The following is a 21,228-nucleotide window of genomic DNA, read 5'->3' on the forward strand; positions in this document are numbered from 1 at the left end:
TATACCCTTATGTGCCGATGATGTCAGAACAGGTTCTTCATCTTAGAAAACGCTCTAAAAAAAAAATCGGCATCCCGCAAAATAAGAAAGGGCTAAACACAGTTGGATACATTGGGGCTTATTTACAAAAGGTCCCGTGGCCGCATTTTCGCCGGGTTTCCCAAATTTTCGGGGACTGCGCCGGAGATTGCGTCGCATGCGATTAGATCATTTCGCACCAGCTTTCGCATGACACAAATTGGGGTGGGCGGGCCGTTGGACGATCCGACGAATTCTGACTAAGCGCGGGATTTAACATTCAAATTTGTGTCACATTCAATAAACTTACATACACTGGGAAGAAGATGGTGAACTCCGGCGGACCTGAGCGGGTAGCAGCACATGCAGGATATCGGGTGCAGGATCTACGCGGATCACGGCAGATCTGCATCCCGGTGGACATTCCGGATTGGGGATCGCGACTCTGACAGGTAAGTAAATGTGCCCCAATGTATCATTTTATTTGACATGTATCATTGTGTATGTAATCGGGAACGTTGAAGACAAGAAGACTGGATAGTTTTGTTAACAAACCCTCAGCTTGGTCTATTCACTGACAGCACAGCAAGCAGATTTTGATAATACATGATGATGATGATACCTATTTCATCACTATTTATGTCCCAAAATTCACCTTTCCCTTCAGCATCTTCCATTGCTATAACCCAATATCTTATCTGCGGCAGATGGTCTGATATTTCGTGGAGAGATCTGGGAGATAATAGGATTGTCCCCTGTGCCGCTTGCCGGTAATTATACACTAATTATAATGGGTGTTACTTGTAGTAGAGGAAGGATATTACGGCCACAGGGAGGGGAGCAGTCAGGAGATGGCGGCACGTCTCCCCTGCAGGTGGAGTGATATGTATGGCTGCTCGGGGGGTCCCTTTATATGATGCTAATATTGAAGATCTCATTATGTTTATGTCTCCTAGAGGTGGGCCACAAATCCCTTGTAGGGTCTCAGCTTCACAAGGAGGTTAATAGCCGCTGTATATCTAGTGTGGAGACGCGTTATGACCGCGCTGGTGGAGGTTAATAACCGCACATCCACATCTGGGGCCACTACAACATTATTACATTCATACTGAATAAACAATAGAAGACATCATTTTCCTCAGCTGCAACTTTTCCGGATGAACATTCAGGTATGAGGTACCAGATGCCTCGCGCCTTTCATGGCTCCGGCACATACTACTCATAGACTAGTAATGTTTAAACCTGCTACATAGAATGTGTGACCTCACTGCAATGATATGACATCATCATTGAATTACAGACCATTTTGTGACATAAACTGTGTCATCAATGTCATCCACCATTTGGAGCCTGATTTGCTTCATGAATTGTGTAACCTCAGCCTGTTACATCCAATTACAGTCCGTTCCCTGACATTGACTGTAGGATTATTGTCTGACTTTAGGACTCCGGAAAGTTCCAGGGAACCAACCAATAGGCCAGTTTGCATCTCCTCAGGTGATACATAATGTCATTGAAGTATGCATTATGAAATACATTGCACACAATATACCTACTTAAACCACTAGGTGCTACTGTTGTTACATACCCATGCAGCTAATATAGGAGGATAGCTAGTTCTACCATAGAAAGCTACAAATACAGATCTCCGCAGGTTGATCAGGCCTACAGTGTCCACTCCAACATGATCACCAGACATAGAATTTAGTAATGACCCCAGCTCTGGGACATTATACTTTCTCCAATAACAGACTCATGTTCTACATAGCTGGGTTTTCTACTCATGTAGCTGATCAGTTTATGATTGGGTTTGTATGTCACAGGGGAGTATAGTGAGGTCACCAATCATAAACTGATCAGCTACATGAGTTATGTTTGTGTGACGTAAATGTCCTCCCCATTAGAAATCACATAATTACATACTAAACTGCTTCAAAGAGGATGGGGCACATTTACTTAACCGTCCCTGTGCGTTCCCCGAGGTACGTTGTATGACGTAAATGCACAGCTGCCGCGATTCACTTACATTTCCTGCATGTGTCGCTTCCCCGCTCAGGTCCGCCGGAGTTCACCTTCTTTTTCCTGGTGCATGTAAGTGCATTGGCTTGCGACACAATTTAAATGTGAAATCCCGCGCTTAGTCCGAATCAGTCGGATCGTCTGACGGATCGCCCCCCGATTTGTGTCGCATGAAAGCCGTCGCCGATGCACCAAAATCCGATCGCGTGCCCCAGAACCCCTGCTAAATGCGGTGCAAATCAGAAATCAACGGAATATCCAATGATAGTGCGGTCCGTGGCCCCTTAGTAGATGAGTCCCAATGTGACCACACTGTCCTCCCCTGTGACTTCTTCACCCAATCACAGACTGGATTGCATGAAAGATTGTGACCTCACTTCCCTCAAAGACATCATTCTCCAATCACAGACTGATGTTCTCCATTTATTGTGTGACCTCACTACCCTTCTTCAGGGAGGACATCATCAAATCACAGGCTGATCCGCTACACAGACCTCATGACCTCAGACCTCTATCAATGGAGTTCCCCCTTAAGACCTCTAACCAGATATTTCCAGATACTAGTAACGTGTTTATGATCCCTGAGGTCGCAATGGATAGAGTTGGACCTCATTATTTGTCCTCGAGTGCAATGTAGAGTAGTTGGGAGGAGACGGTCGACCGGCAGTGTTCTGGATCATGAATGGCGCAGTGTCTTCATCAATTGTTATTTGTCGCCTTCTCCCTGTTGGGTAAGGTGGACGACAGGATCAGTAACGTGCAGTCTACCGGTCATTAATCCATCTTCCCACTTAATCAAATTAAGAATGCGGCGAGTAATGGAGCGGACGGGGAGTTATTACTCGCGGAAAATGTCTCTAACAATTTATAGTCGGCAATAAATGTTGCGATGTTACCGGTGGCTCCAGACACAGCTAAAAACACAGTCGCCACATAAAAACAGAACGGCAAAGCGAGACATGCAGGGTCCTATATGGCGCAGTCCTTGCCTCCAGGACCTTCTCCTAACTTCATGTCTCCATCTGCTGGTCAAAGCGAATGAAAAAGAGTGAAAAATCTGTTTGTATCAACATTTACCAAAACAGGACAAAACGGAAACACAAAATATTCTGCTCGGTGACCGTCTCCATATTAACGCTTATTAGTGGGATTAGTCGGTAATACTCAGCTGCAGCTCAAATACAAAACTAGTTGAGTCTCCTTAAACAATAAATGATCTAACATTTTAATGGCCACTGCTGTTGGTTACTGGGGGATTTCGCCTGGTTCTTCGGAGACATGCGAGGTCAAAAAGTTGTATCGTTTAGTGACCTTATGGATTAAATTATGTAGTATGAGGGGACACCATGACCATGATGGTTGACACATGGCTTCCATAATTGGTGAAAGTATTGGTGAACACTCAGCTATCCCGAACAGGGGCCAAATTGGTTGACACTCGACTTTCCTTTGCAGTTTCCATATTGGATAACATTATACTTTCCCAAATGGTGGCCGTATTGGCCATATTGTTGGAAAAACCCAAAAAGTTGCCATATTAGTTGAGAATCAGCTTTACCAAACATTCACCATATTGAGTTGAGACTCATCTTCCCCATGTGGTGGTCATATTGGTTCACACCAAGTTTTTCCAAGGGGTGGCCATATCGGTTAACATTCAGCTTTTCCAAACATTGGCCAAATTGGTTGACACTTCACTCTGCTTTCCCAAATATTGTCCATATTTGTATCATTCAGCTTTCCTATGTGGTGGCCATGTTGGTTGACACTTAGTTTTCCAAAATGTTGGCCATATTGGATCTAGACTCAACTTTCTTAAGCTGTGGTTATATTAGTTGGCTTTTTCAAGCAATGGCCATATTGGATGACCCTTCATCTTCTCATCAATGCCCATATTGGTTCACACTCAACTTTCCCAAGTGGTGGCCATACTGGTTGACTCTCAGCTTTCCAAAACGATGGCCATATTGGATCGAGGCTTTGCTTTCTTGAGCATTGGCTATATTAGTTGGTTTTCTCAAAAATTGACCATATTGGATGACCATGTCTTCCGAAGTGATAGTCATATTGGTTCACACACAGCTTTCCCAAGTGGTGACCATACATGTTGACTCTCAGCTCTCTAAAACAGTGGCCATATTAGTTGAGGCTCAGCTTTCTTAAGCTGTGGTCATATTAGTTGACACTTGACTTTCCCTATCATTGACCACATTGGTTGACCCCTTTGTCTTCCCATGTGATGGCCATATTGGTTCACACATAGCATTTCCAAGTGGTGGCCATGTTGTTTGACGCTCAGCTTTCCAAATATTCCATATTTTACACTGGGTTTTCTGATACACAAATATAGTTGTACCATAAATATGTACCCCTAAATATGGCATTACCCCTTACACCGCTCCTTGCTGCTGGATGGAGTCTTCTGCTTCCCTTGCACTTTTCTTGAAGTCCTGACTGCAAACACTAAAAAAGCTCTGTTCCCCCCGGAGAGAGTGTAAAATGGGAAGCGTCTGGCGTGTGCGGATGGAGCCGGCAGCAGATCCTATCTGTGTTATTAGCTTGCAGACAATGCCATAAATATTGCCTTCTTTTCTGGGCGCCGCGCGGCGGTGTCACCGGGCTGGAGGTGCGCACAATGACTCGTTCCCCCGCTGCGGTGTCCTTGCTACAGGGCTGCCCGGATACACAGCGACGCAACGCGCTTTAATTACCTTCTGGAGCTTCTTTATGTCTCTGCTTTACATTCACTTAAAAATCACATTAAATGCAACGACAAGAACGAAGGAAAATACTGAAAAGGAGAAGGAGGAGGACGTGGCTCAGGTGGGGGAGACAGAAGGAGGTCAGTAACTTACGTTGCGCACTCCACTCACATCCAAAGCTGCTGTCCCATTTCCCCCATTGAATTATGTCTTATGATTCAATCACATATAGATCTGTATTCACAATTTTCTTTTTATGCTCCAATCACATCCAAAGCTGCTTACAAATTTCTACAGTTCTAGCAACTCATTTTTACTTTTCACATCATACTACAGTCACATCCAAAGCTGCTTTCAAACTTCCTCCATTTTATCATGTCTTATGTTTTGGTCATAAACAGTTCTATGATCTCAAAGCCCTTGTTATAACTTCTCTCATACTCCGGTCACATCCCAATCTGCTTTTACAATTACACAAATCATGTCTCCTGGTCTTATACTACAGTCATATCCAAAGCTGCAAACCAGACTTGCTCCATTGCAACCCATTTAGATCTGTATTCACAATGCTCTTATTATGTCTTGCTTTATACTCCAATCACATACCAAGCTGCTTTCCTAATTCCACAATTTCACCTTTATTCTTTAGTCACATACTGATGTGTAATCACAATTTTCTTCTTAGCTTTCATCTTACACTCTGGCAACATTCAAAGTTGAATTCACAATTTTGTTACAAACTTTTATACTCCAGTCACCTATAAAGCTGCATTCACAATTTTGTTACGACCCCCAGTCACCTATAAAGCTACAGTCACAATTTAATTTTTATATCATGGTTTATTCTCCAGTCACATTCAGAGCTGCAATCACAAACAGCTGTCACATCATACCCAATGCTCCAATCACTTCCACAGCTGCATTCAAAATCTGCATCTTTCCCGTTAGCGCCTTTACCTCACATAAGATTGTCTAGACTGGATACTACTGTAACAAACCCGCAGCGGTATTTAGTCACTATAGGTTTTCAGGTAGTAATGTCTCAATTCACTGACATCAAGCAGAGATCTTGTAAATGGTGAGGATTGTAGCTGTAAGGTGTATGTTTTGCGCAGGAGCGGCGGTACGTTTATTTGCAGAGGCTCCGTGCTGATTTATCGCCCCCCTCCCCCCCTTTATTACAGGTGTGTGTGTGATATATGTGTCGCCAGTGAATGCGGATGTCAGCGCCAGGTAACGATTATTGCTCCCTCAGTGGCGGCATTAATTACAGGAATATTAGCAATTTACTTCTAATAGGCGCATCATGCCCGGATCATAGATCTCTCAGTCTGCAGCCTATAAATCATCAGCGACTCCCGAAATTACGAGTCAAATATCAGGAGATGCCAATCAGTGCCACAGGAAACCTGAATATATACACTCATATTCTGTTCTGCCAGCAAAGGGTTAATAATACTAGACAGTTGGTTGGAGAGCAAAGGCATAGTCACCCAGCTTTCCCAGGTCCTGAATGGTCATCATCAACTTCATCTTATACATCAGCAGTGCCCAACACCATCTTATACATCAGCAGTGCCCAACACCATCTTATACATCAGCAGTGCCCAACACCATCTTATACAACAGCAGTGCCCAACATCCTCTTATACATCAGCAGTGCCCAACACCATCTTATACATCAGCAGTGCCCAACATCACCTTATACATCAGCAGTGCCCCACACCATCTTATACATCAGCAGTGCCCCACACCATCTTATACAACAGCAGTGCCCAACATCATCTTATACATCAGCAGTGCCCCACACCATCTTATACATCAGCAGTGCCCCACACCATCTTATACATCAGCAGTGCCCAACATCCTCTTATACATCAGCAGTGCCCAACACCATCTTATACATCAGCAGTGCCCAACATCATCTTATACAACAGCAGTGCCCAACATCCTCTTATACATCAGCAGTGCCCAACACCATCTTATACATCAGCAGTGCCCAACATCATCTTATACATCAGCAGTGCCCAACACCATCTTATACAACAGCAGTGCCCAACATCATCTTATACATCAGCAGTGCCCAACACCATCTTATACATCAGCAGTGCCCAAAATCATCTTATACATCAGCAGTGCCCAACACCATCTTATACATCAGCAGTGCCCAACATCCTCTTATACATCAGCAGTGCCCAACACCATCCTATACATCAGCAGTGCCCAACATCCTCTTATACATCAGCAGTGCCCAACATCCTCTTATACATCAGCAGTGCCCAACACCATCTTATACATCAGCAGTGCCCAACACCATCTTATACATCAGCAGTGCCCAACACCATCTTATACATCAGCAGTGCCCAACACCATCTTATACATCAGCAGTGCCCAACATCACCTTATACATCAGCAGTGCCCAACACCATCTTATACATCAGCAGTGCCCAACATCCTCTTATACATCAGCAGTGCCCAACATCCTCTTATACATCAGCAGTGCCCAACATCATCTTATACATCAGCATTGCCCAACACCATCTTATACAACAGCAGTGCCCAACATCATCTTATACATCAGCAGTGCCCAACACCATCTTATACATCAGCAGTGCCCAACATCACCTTATACATCAGCAGTGCCCAACACCATCTTATACATCAGAAGTGCCCAACATCCTCTTATACATCAGCAGTGCCCAACATCACCTTATACATCAGCAGTGCCCAACACCATCTTATACATCAGCAGTGCCCAACACCATCTTATACATCAGCAGTGCCCAACATCACCTTATACATCAGCAGTGCCCAACACCATCTTATACATCAGCAGTGCCCAACATCCTCTTATACATCAGCAGTGCCCAACATCACCTTATACATCAGCAGTGCCCAACACCATCTTATACATCAGCAGTGCCCAACACCATCTTATACAACAGCAGTGCCCAACATCACCTTATACATCAGCAGTGCCCAACACCATCTTATACATCAGCAGTGCCCAACATCCTCTTATACATCAGCAGTGCCCAACACCATCTTATACATCAGCAGTGCCCAACACCATCTTATACATCAGCAGTGCCCAACATCCTCTTATACATCAGCAGTGCCCAACATCACCTTATACATCAGCAGTGCCCAACACCATCTTATACATCAGCAGTGCCCAACACCATCTTATACATCAGCAGTGCCCAACATCACCTTATACATCAGCAGTGCCCAACACCATCTTATACAACAGCAGTGCCCAACATCACCTTATACATCAGCAGTGCCCAACACCATCTTATACATCAGCAGTGCCCAACACCATCTTATACATCAGCAGTGCCCAACACCATCTTATACAACAGCAGTGCCCAACATCATCTTATACATCAGCAATGCACAACACCATCTTATACAACAGCAGTGCCCAACACCATCTTATACATCAGCAGTGCCCAACATCCTCTTATACATCAGCAGTGCCAAACATCACCTTATACATCAGCAGTGCCCAACACCATCTTATACATCAGCAGTGCCCAACACCATCTTATACATCAGCAGTGCCCAACATGACCTTATACATCAGCAGTGCCCAACATCCTCTTATACATCAGCAGTGCCCAACATCCTCTTATACATCAGCAGTGCCCAACATCACCTTATACATCAGCAGTGCCCAACACCATCTTATACATCAGCAGTGCCCAACACCATCTTATACAACAGCAGTGCCCAACATCACCTTATACATCAGCAGTGCCCAACACCATCTTATACATCAGCAGTGCCCAACACCATCTTATACATCAGCAGTGCCCAACACCATCTTATACAACAGCAGTGCCCAACATCATCTTATACATCAGCAGTGCACAACACCATCTTATACATCAGCAGTGCCCAACATCCTCTTATACATCAGCAGTGCCCAACATCCTCTTATACATCAGCAGTGCCCAACATCACCTTATACATCAGCAGTGCCCAACACCATCTTATACATCAGCATTGCCCAACATCATCTTATACATCAGCAGTGCCCAACACCATCTTATACATCAGCAGTGCCCAACATCCTCTTATACATCAGCAGTGCCCAACATCACCTTATACATCAGCAGTGCCCAACACCATCTTATACATCAGCAGTGCTCAACACCATCTTATACATCAGCAGTGCCCAACATCATCTTATACATCAGCAGTGCTCAACACCATCTTATACATCAGCAGTGCCCAAAATCATCTTATACATCAGCAGTGCCCAACACCATCTTATATATCAGCAGTGCCCAACACCATCTTATATATCAGCAGTGCCCAACATCATCTTATACATCAGCAGTGCCCAACACCATCTTATACATCAGCAGTGCCCAACACCATCTTATACATCAGCAGTGCCCAACATCCTCTTATACATCAGCAGTGCCCAACACCATCTTATACATCAGCAGTGCCCAACACCATCTTATACATCAGCAGTGCCCAACATCATCTTATACATCAGCAGTGCCCAACACCATCTTATACATCAGCAGTGCCCAACACCATCTTATACAACAGCAGTGCCCAACATCCTCTTATACATCAGCAGTGCCCAACATCCTCTTATACATCAGCAGTGCCCAACATCATCTTATACATCAGCAGTGCCCAACATCATCTTATACATCAGCAGTGCCCAACACCATCTTATACATCAGCAGTGCCCGACATCCTCTCATACATCAGCAGTGCTCAACATCCTCTTATACATCAGCAGTGCCCAACACCATCTTATACATCAGCATTGCCCAACACCATCTTATACATCAGCAGTGCCCAACACCATCTTATACATCAGCAGTGCCCAACATCCTCTTATACATCAGCAGTGCCCAACACCATCTTATACATCAGCAGTACCCAACATCATCTTATACATCAGCAGTGCTCAACACCATCTTATACATCAGCAGTGCCCAACATCCTCTTATACATCAGCAGTACCCAACACCATCTTATACATCAGCAGTGCCCAACACCATCTTATACATCAGCAGTGCCCAACATCATCTTATACATCAGCAGTGCCCAACACCATCTTATACATCAGCAGTGCCCAACACCATCTTATACAACAGCAGTGCCCAACATCCTCTTATACATCAGCAGTGCCCAACATCCTCTTATACATCAGCAGTGCCCAACATCATCTTATACATCAGCAGTGCCCAACATCATCTTATACATCAGCAGTGCCCAACACCATCTTATACATCAGCAGTGCCCGACATCCTCTCATACATCAGCAGTGCTCAACATCCTCTTATACATCAGCAGTGCCCAACACCATCTTATACATCAGCATTGCCCAACACCATCTTATACATCAGCAGTGCCCAACACCATCTTATACATCAGCAGTGCCCAACATCCTCTTATACATCAGCAGTGCCCAACACCATCTTATACATCAGCAGTACCCAACATCATCTTATACATCAGCAGTGCTCAACACCATCTTATACATCAGCAGTGCCCAACATCCTCTTATACATCAGCAGTACCCAACATCATCTTATACATCAGCAGTACCCAACATCCTCTTATACATCAGCAGTGCTCAACACAATCTTATACATCAGCAGTGCCCAACATCCTCTTATACATCAGCAATGCCCAATACCATCTTATACATCAGCAGTGCCCAACACCATCTTATACATCAGCAGTGCCCAACACCATCTTATACATCAGCAGTGCCCAACACCATCTTATACATCAGCATTGCCCAACACCATCTTATACATCAGCAGTGCCCAACACCATCTTATACATCAGCAGTGCCCAACATCCTCTTATACATCGGCAGTGCCAAACACCATCTTATACATCAGCAGTGCCCAACACCATCTTATACATCAGCAGTGCCCAACACCATCTTATACATCAGCAGTGCCCAACACCATCTTATACATCAGCAGTGCCCAACATCCTCTTATACATCAGCGGTGCCCAACATCCTCTTATACATCAGCAGTGCCCAACATCCTCTTATACATCAGCGGTGGGTAATGGTGAGGTCAGATACCTGGAACATATTTGTCAGCCCCTGAGCAGTGCGTTGCGGGTTGTATTACATTACCGTTAATGGGACTGTCTATTATACAACATTTCTGGTAGTTGTTGTGTTTTCTCTATGCTACTATAGACCATATCATCTGTCAGTATTGTCGCTTTGCGTCGTTTATAACGCATTGCTGTGTATCCGGCTTTAGGACCTTGGTGCACCGCCCCTGGAGATGACTTCCTATAGGCCCTTCTCTATATTCTGTTTTGAAATGCAATAAATTGGATAAAAAAAAAATATTTTGAAAAGTGAAGACTATTACAGCGCGGCGCTAATGGAGAGATAAGTGGCGGATGGAGGTGCCGGAATCTATCATCTCAGATAAATACCTGTACGGAGGAGATGGAGGCGAGAAGCTGACACCTTATGTCTCTGCAGGAAGCAGCAATATTTCATATGAAAATCACAGGTGGAGAGGCCAATGATAGTGTCCAGAATTTCCAGATATCCACCACCGCCCCTTTAATTGCACTTCTTCATGGCTAGTAAAATACTATTGGGACCTAATTCTTCTCACTGCTGAGAGTTTGTTTCAGATGTATCCAGTCTAGACATTCCATGTGAGATAAACAACCTGGACATTCTACTTGCCCTGATACATTGTAACAAACTAATTGACCTGCACTGATACATTGTAACATACTATTAGACCAAAACAAAGTGTGCTGCAGATGGCGTTACTTATTGGCCCACATTTATTAAAGTGTTTGCGCCAGTTTTCCATCGGACTTTGTACTGAAAAGAATGTGTAAACTGCTTGCACGTGTATTTATAAAGTGTCTGCCCCAAATTTGTGTCGGAGCTGCACTGTGTCCAATGTGGGCCAGTGTAGTAGTGCAGGGCACTGTGATGTGTGACCAAAGTTACCATGTATCATGTCTTATGCTATGGTCACATCCAGAGCTGCGCATAATTAATGGCAATCTATCAGGTTTCCCTTTAACCATGTAATACTGCAGTCAGTGTTATGTATTGTCTCTGGACATTTGTGTAATAATACGAAGTAATAAAGCAGCAGCACAACTGAAAAATGGATTAATATTCCAGTATTGTGCTGGAGGTGTCCTGTGTGCTGTACTGTGCTCTTAGGAGAATTGTATACCTATGCTCATAGGTAGTGCTCCCAGGGTGTTAGCCCCAGGGCCCCCACCAGTGAACAGGAGGAGGAGGCTCTGACCATCCTGCCTTCCCATGAAGTGCTATACAGAGAGTTAGTATAAAGGACTGTGCACATCAATGAAGAGCACAGCAGTGTGAGGATGCAAACTACAATACTGGAGTATAAATCAATATTTCACAGTTCTGCTGCTGCTAACAGCACACATAAAGGTATGATTAAAGGGTTTCTCTTAAGTTTTGTAGTTATCCATTCCTGTTGATAACAAGGTGACTGGTAAAGGTGTGACTGCTGGGACCTCCAGAATGAGGGTCCCATTCTCACTAATGGATGGAGTAAGTGCACCCCCTAATAAGAACAACACCCTGTTTTCTGGGGGGTCTAGTTCTCCTGATACGTGTTAGTCCCAGCAGTTGGATCCTTGTTACCCCCCTATGCACAGCATTACCTCGAAACTTGGGACACACCTTGTTATCTCTCCCCATGGCTGGGATATGACGGGTGCAGGAGCTTCTTCGCACACCCCCTGCTGGTTCATTGTCTGTCTGCACTGAGCAGGTCCTGCTGCATTGTGAGAGATGCAATGTATGAAGCAGTTACTCTTTACTGTGTGTTCTTGTAACATTATGGATACAGCTCTGTATGTGAGTGGAGAATAGAACCAGGTTCTGAGAGCAGAATTGTGAACGCAGCTCTGGATGTGACTGGAATATAAGACACAATCTGACTTTCTCAGTAGCATGGGAGTATATGACAGCAGAATTGTGGTCGCAGTCCTAGCTGTAACCGTAGTATGAGACATGATACAAATTCCTCATCTATATTTAGACTCTCAGTGGAAAATATTTCAACTTTTTAATAATCTGGAAATCTGTTCATTTCCATATTAACACTTTGGGCACCGTCCCTTTAAATCTCTGGCAGTTGGTTGATTGGTGTAATGGAAGGCGCAGAGATAACAGGTATTATATAAAGAGACAATAATCGGGAGAAGCCGCCGCCCTGGATTCTTAGGCAGCGGAAAGGGGCTTCGGTTTTGGCCTCGTTTCACCTCAATTTTAGCACAGATTCCACCAGCAACATCTCGAATGTCTCCTGCGCCTCCGACTTCTCCGCGGATCATCAAACCGAGCAATTTTACTGTAATCGTCTTGAAACGTCCCCCATTATCTTATCACAAAGTGACACACAATGAAATTTCCATCTGCTCGAAGCATCAGCTGGGATAAAAGCCTCATTTCCAGACGGGGTTATTTTTGGGTCTTTTTGTAGCCTTTTCTAGTGTTTTGTCTTTTTTTTTTGTTGTTGACTGAAAAAGAAGACGAAGATGAAGAAGCGGAAGACGATCACGAGAGAGAAGTATAAACACCAGATGCAGTTACTCAATAAAGTATGTGAACCCTTTGGAATGACTTGGTTACTAATAACATGGGATCCGATTTGTATCTAATTCAGAAATTGTAACAATGTAACAACAGTGATCACAAAGTGCAAGGAGAAAAAGTATGGGAACCACTATTCATATTTAATAAAAAGGATCAATCCTGTAATTTTATTAATACTATGCTAAAACTTATTAATACTAGACTGCTCAAATAATAAACGCTTACTAACCCGGAGCTGGATTGGCCCCTTTAATACCGCATACCCCAAATATAAATAACCACATAGAAACCATTGCTTAACCATTCTCCATTGTGGGGTGACTCGGGGTCGGCCACAGCTTTATTGAAACCATTGATAATTTAACCATTTCTTTGTTTGAATAGATACACACTTTTAACCATTCCACTTTACATAACACCAGATAACACCCTGTATGCCTGCCATATGTAAGGGCATGTAGGGCAGTGTTACCCCTAAAAAACCGCCCGCTGTGACAAAAAATACACGAAAACAATATAAAAAGGGATGGAGGGAGGGAAAACCGATGAAAAAGAGGCTGAGTCACTGCTACTCAGAGTATTTGAGTATGTGCCCACCTCCTGTACCGCCCACATTACTAGCCACGCCCCCAGCACCTCCCTCTGATGAAAAAAGATGAGAGAGAGTAGAGCAACCTTCAATTAAAGGGGTCACACACCTTTTATTGTATCCAGACTGTTAGCCACCTTTGAGCAGTCATTAGCCCAACAGCTGTGCGCCTAGGGGCTATCAAGACTTGCTTATTTTTGTATTGCAAGATTACAATTGATCACTACTTGTACAATGTCCTCTATATAGATAACACTGACCCATCAATACATCACTACTGACAATAGATGATGTCACAGCTTATCTCCTCCCCCCTCCCTGTACAATGACCTCTATATACATAACACTGACCCATCATTACATCACTACTGACAATAGATGATGTCACAGCTTATCTCCTCCCCCTCCCTGTACAATGACCTCTATATAGATAACACTGACCAATCATTACATCACTACTGACAATAGATGATGTCACAGCTTATCTCCTCCCCCTCCCTGTACAATGACCTCTATATAGATAACACTGACCCATCATTACATCACTACTGACAATAGATGATGTCACAGCTTATCTCCTCCCCCTCCCTGTACAATGACCTCTATATAGATAACACTGACCCATCATTACATCACTACTGACAATAGATGATGTCACAGCTTATCTCCTCCCCCTCCCTGTACAATGACCTCTATATAGATAACACTGACCCATCATTACATCACTACTGACAATAGATGATGTCACAGCTTATCTCCTCCCCTCCCTGTACAATGACCTCTATATAGATAACACTGACCCATCACTACATCACTACTGACAATAGATGATGTCACAGCTTATCTCCTCCTCCTCCCTGTACAATGACCTCTATATAGATAACACTGACCCATCATTACATCACTACTGACAATAGATGATGTCACAGCTTATCTCCTCCTCCCTGTACAATGACCTCTATATAGAGAACACTGACCCATCATTACATCACTACTGACAATAGATGATGTCACAGCTTATCTCCTCCCCCTCCCTGTACAATGATCTCTATATAGATAACACTGACCCATCATTACATCACTACTGACAATAGATGATGTAACAGCTTATCCCTCCCCCTCCCTGTACAATGACCTCTATATAGATAACACTGACCCATCACTACATCACTACTGACAATAGATGATGTCACAGCTTATCTCCTCCCCCTCCCTGTACAATGACCTCTATATAGATAAGACTGACCCATCATTACATCACTACTGACAATAGATGATGTCACAGCTTATCTCCTCCCCTCCCTGTACAATGACCTCTATATAGAGAACACTGACCCATCATTACATCACTACTGACAATAGATGATGTCACAGCTTATCTCCTCCTCCCTGTACAATGATCTCTATATAGAGAACACTGAACCATCATTACATCACTACTGACAATAGATGATGTCACAGCTTATCTCCTCCCCCTCCCTGTACAATGATCTCTATATAGATAACACTGACCCATCATTACATCACTACTGACAATAGATGATGTCACAGCTTATCTCCTCCTCCCTGTACAATGACCTCTATATAGAGAACACTGACCCATCATTACATCACTACTGACAATAGATGATGTCACAGCTTATCTCCTCCCCCTCCCTGTACAATGATCTCTATATAGATAACACTGACCCATCATTACATCACTACTGACAATAGATGATGTCACAACTTATCTCCTCCCCCTCCCTGTACAATGACCTCTATATAGATAACACTGACCCATCATTACATCACTACTGACAATAGATGATGTCACAGCTCATCTCCTCCTACTCCTCCCTGTACAATGACCTCTATATAGGTAACACTGCCCCATCATTACATCACAACTGACAATAGATGATGTCACAGCTTATCTCCTCCTCCTCCCTGTACAATGACCTCTATATAGATAACACTGACCCATCATTACATCACTACTGACAATAGATGATGTCACAGCTTATCTTCTCCCCCTCCCTGAACAATGACCTCTATATAGATAACACTGACCCATCATTACATCACTACTGACAATAGATGATGTCACAGCTTCTCTCCACCTCCTCCCTATACAGTGACCTCTATATAGATAACACTGACCCATCATTACATCACTACTGACAATAGATGATGTCACAGCTTATCTCCTCCCCTCCCTGTACAATGACCTCTATATAGATAACACTGACCCATCATTACATCACTACTGACAATAGATGATGTCACAGCTTATCCCCTCCCCCTCCCTGTACAATGACCTCTATATAGATAATACTGACCCATCATTACATCACTACTGACAATAGATGATGTCACAGCTTATCTCCTCCCCCTCCCTGTACAATGACCTCTATATAGATAACACTGACCCATCATTACATCACTACTGACAATAGATGATGTCACGGCTTATCTCCTCCCCTCCCTGTACAATGACCTCTATATAGATAACATTGACCCATCATTACATCACTACTGACAATAGATGATGTCACAGCTTATCCCCTCCCCCTCCCTGTACAATGACCTCTATATAGATTATACTGACCCATCATTACATCACTACTGACAACAGATGATGTCACAGCTTATCCCCCCCTCCCTGTACAATGACCTCTATATAGATAACACTGACCCATCATTACATCACTACTGACAATAGATGATGTCACAGCTTATCTCCTCCCCCTCCCTGTACAATGACCTCTATATAGATAACACTGACCCATCACTACATCACTACTGACAATAGATGATGTCACAGCTTATCTCCTCCCCCTCCCTGAACAATGACCTCTATATAGATAACACTGACCCATCATTACATCACTAATGACAATAGATGATGTCACAGCTTATCTACCCCCCCTCCCTGTACAATGACCTCTATATAGATAACACTGACCAATCATTACATCACTACTGACAATAGATGATGTCACAGCTTATCTCCTCCCCCTCCTACCTGTACATTGACCTCTATATAGATAACACTGACCCATCATTACATCACTACTGACAATAGATGATGTCACAGCTTATCTCCTCCCCCTCCCTGTACAATGACCTCTATATAGATAACACTGACCTATCATTACATCACTACTGAAAATAGATAATGTCACAGCTTATCTCCTCCCCCTCCTCCCTGTACAATGACCTCTATATAGATAACACTGACCCATCATTACATCACTACTGACAATAGATGATGTCACAGCTTATCTCCTCCCCCTCCTCCCTGTACAATGACCTCTATATAGATAACACTGACCCATCATTACATCACTACTGACAATAGATGATGTCACAGCTTATCCCCTCCCCCTCCCTGTACAATGATCTCTATATAGATAACACTGACCCATCATTACATCACTACTGACAATAGATGATGTCACAGCTTATCCCCTCCCCCTCCCTGTACAATGACCTCTATATAGATAACACTGCCCATCATTACATCACTACTGACAATAGATGATGTCACAGCTTATCTCCTCCCCCTCCTCCCTGTACAATGACCTCTATATAGATAACACTGATCCATCATTACATCACTACTGACAATAGATGATGTCACAGCTTATCTACCCCCCCCCCTACCTGTACAATGACCTCTATATAGATAACACTGACCAATCATTACATCACTACTGACAATAGATGATGTCACAGCTTATCTCCTCCCCCTCCTACCTGTACATTGACCTCTATATAGATAACACTGACCCATCATTACATCACTACTGACAATAGATGATGTCACAGCTTATCTCCTCCCCCTCCTACCTGTACATTGACCTCTATATAGATAACACTGACCCATCATTACATCACTACTGACAATAGATGATGTCACAGCTTATCTCCTCCCCCTCCCTGTACAATGACCTCTATATAGATAACACTGACCTATCATTTAATCACTACTGAAAATAGGTAATGTCACAGCTTATCTCCTCCCCTCCCTGTACAATGTCCTCTATATAGATAACACTGACCCATCATTACATCACTACTGACAATAGATGATGTCACAGCTTATCTCCTCCCCTCCTCCCTGTACAATGACCTCTATATAGATAACACTGACCCATCATTACATCACTACTGACAATAGATGATGTCACAGCTTATCTCCTCCCCCTCCTCCCTGTACAATGACCTCTATATAGATAAGACTGACCCATCATTACATCACCACTGACAATAGATGATGTCACAGCTTATCCCCTCCCCCTCCCTGTACAATGACCTCTATATAGATAACACTGACCCATCATTACATCACTACTGACAATAGATGATGTCACAGCTTATCCCCTCCCCCTCCCTGTACAATGACCTCTATATAGATAACACTGCCCATCATTACATCACTACTGACAATAGATGATGTCACAGCTTATCTCCTCCCCCTCCTTCCTGTACAATGACCTCTATATAGATAACACTGATCCATCATTACATCACTACTGACAATAGATGATGTCACAGCTTATCTCCTCCCCCTCCCTGTACAATGACCTCTATATAGATAACACTGACCCATCATTACATCACTACTGACAATAGATGATGTCACAGCTTATCTCCTCCCCCTCCCTGTACAATGACCTCTATATAGATAACACTGACCCATCATTACATCACTACTGACAATAGATGATGTCACAGCTTATCCCCTCCCCCTCCCTGTACAATGACCTCTATATACATAACACTGACCCATCATTACATCACTACTGACAATAGATGATGTCACAGCTTATCTCCTCCCCCTCCCTGAACAATGACCTCTATATAGATAACACTGACCCATCATCACTAATGACAATAGATGATTTCACAGCTTATCTCCTCCTCCTCCCTGTACAATGACCTCTATATAGATAACACTGACCCATCATTACATCACTACTGACAATAGATGATGTCACAGCTTATCTCCTCCCCCTCCTCCCTGTACAATGACCTCTATATAGATAACACTGATCCATCATTACATCACTACTGACAATAGATGATGTCACAGCTTATCCCTCCCCCTCCCTGTACAATGACCTCTATATAGATAACACTGACCCATCATTACATCACTACTGACAATAGATGATGTCACAGCTTATCTCCTCCCCCTCCCTGTACAATGACCTCTATATAGATAACACTGACCCATCATTACATCACTACTGACAATAGATGATGTCACAGCTTATCTCCTCCCCCTCCCTGTACAATGACCTCTATATAGATAACACTGACCCATCATTACATCACTACTGACAATAGATGATGTCACAGCTTATCTCCTCCCCCTCCCTGTACAATGACCTCTATATAGATAACACTGACCCATCATTACATCACTACTGACAATAGATGATGTCACAGCTTATCTCCTCCCCCTCCCTGTACAATGACCTCTATATAGATAACACTGACCCATCATTACATCACTACTGACAATAGACAATATCAGAATTTTAAATAAAGGTACACAATATATGGTTACTGACAAATAAATTTTTCTTAAGTAAGAATAATAATAATTCTTTATTTATATAGCGCACACAGATTACGCAGCCCTGCACAGATCTTGCCAAATCAGTCGCAGTCCCCAATGTGGCTCACAATCTAATCAACCTACCAGTATGTGTGGGAGGAAACCGGAGGACCCAGAGGAAAACCATGCAAACACGGAGAGAACATACAAACTCTTAGCAGATGTTGACCTGGGACTTGAACCTCGACAAGAAGATACTTAGTAGGAATCAAGCCTGGAGGTATACAACTTTCATAGAAAGTCAGGAGAGTTATAATTTGTGTATAAACTGTTCGGCCATGTTAGAATTACAAGAATACAACTGTATAAGCCATGGATAATAACTAATGAACCTCTTCATGTGTCCAACTCAAAAATAGGAGCTGGAGATGATGTGATATCACCTAAAGAGAACCCTGCAAACAAAACATCCCAGAAATACTGAAGAAGGGGAATAGATTGGCAAGAAGGAAAGTCTATAATATTTCCCAATTGTATCTGCATCTGGAGGGAAAGGTTGGTGGAGGTGATTATTGCCAAAGGGTCCAGTATTGATTTGAAGGGTTCACTTACTTTCTTTCATACACTGTGAATGTTGTTTAATTACGAGCCATTAGCAGACATGTGCAGTACAGATGTCTATTACTTTCCTTACAGTGTGTTTGTCTATCATTGACCGCAGGTTATTAGTAATCAATATAGAAATCCAGGTCGTTCCAAAGGGTTCACTTACCTTACTTCTACACATACAAATGTTTATGGAGATCATACAATGTGGTCTGCATCTCACTGGGGCTCATTTACTAAGGGCTATTCGGCCCCACTTTCGTCGGGTTCACCAAATGTTTCCGTTTTACGGCGAATTCCGCCGGGATTTTGGCGCACGCGATTTGGCTTTCACGCAACAGAAATCGGGGGCATGGTCTTCGGACAACCCAACGGATTCGGAAAAACGGCGGAATTTAAAAAACTAAATGTGCACCAGGAAGAAGCAGGTGAACACCGGCGGACCTTGGCGCAGCAGCGACACCTACTGGATATCGGGCGCACGATCTTAGTGAATCCCAGCAGAACCCGAATCCTTGTCGGACAACGCGCCGCGGGATCGCGACAGGACCAGGTAAGTAAATGAGCCCCATTATCTTTCAATTTCCAACATATCTCAAGATAACTCCAGTCTTGAGGTCCTGTAATGCAGAAAGTTGTATCAATAATCAAATAATTGAAACCTAAGGGTACATTCACACGCGGTATGCCCACTGTGTGTGACCCCTCCTCCCTCCACAGAGAATAGCGACGCACGGCCGCATACACGCCGAAAGATAGAGCATGCTCTATCTTTTTGCGGTGTGCGGCCCGGATCGGTGCCACATATGTGTATCTGCGCCGTGCGGCTATTGCCGTCTATGGGGACGTACATGCGGCCGCAAATTTGTGGCCACATGTACGTCCCCGCAGACGGCCATGTGCATAAGCCCTCGGTGCTTCTGCTTTGTTTAGCTTATAAAGCATTGTCTACACTAATACATTGTAACAACCCCTCTGTTGTGTGAACAGCTCTGAGATTGGGAGTTCATCAAAAAGTCAGAAAACTTAACCGAAAAATAGGTAAAAATATTCAACCAGGGTTAGTGGGAGGGAGTTGGGGATTGTTCTGTATGTTTGTGATGTTAAAAACTTGAAAATTCTC

General features: G+C 43.5%; 1 long non-coding RNA gene across 1 annotated transcript; it reads left to right on the top strand.

Moving 5' to 3' along the window:
• Positions 1 to 4,589: 4,589 nt before the first annotated feature.
• LOC140065624 (uncharacterized) lies at positions 4,590 to 20,208 on the top strand. The gene is made up of 3 exons (XR_011847989.1): positions 4,590 to 4,879; positions 19,562 to 19,779; positions 19,919 to 20,208. It is a non-coding gene; the product is annotated as an uncharacterized lncRNA (long non-coding RNA).
• The last annotated feature ends 1,020 nt before the right edge of the window (positions 20,209 to 21,228 follow it).

Source organism: Engystomops pustulosus, chromosome 6 (genome assembly GCF_040894005.1).
Source record: "Engystomops pustulosus chromosome 6, aEngPut4.maternal, whole genome shotgun sequence".
Lineage (NCBI taxonomy): Eukaryota > Metazoa > Chordata > Amphibia > Anura > Leptodactylidae > Engystomops > Engystomops pustulosus.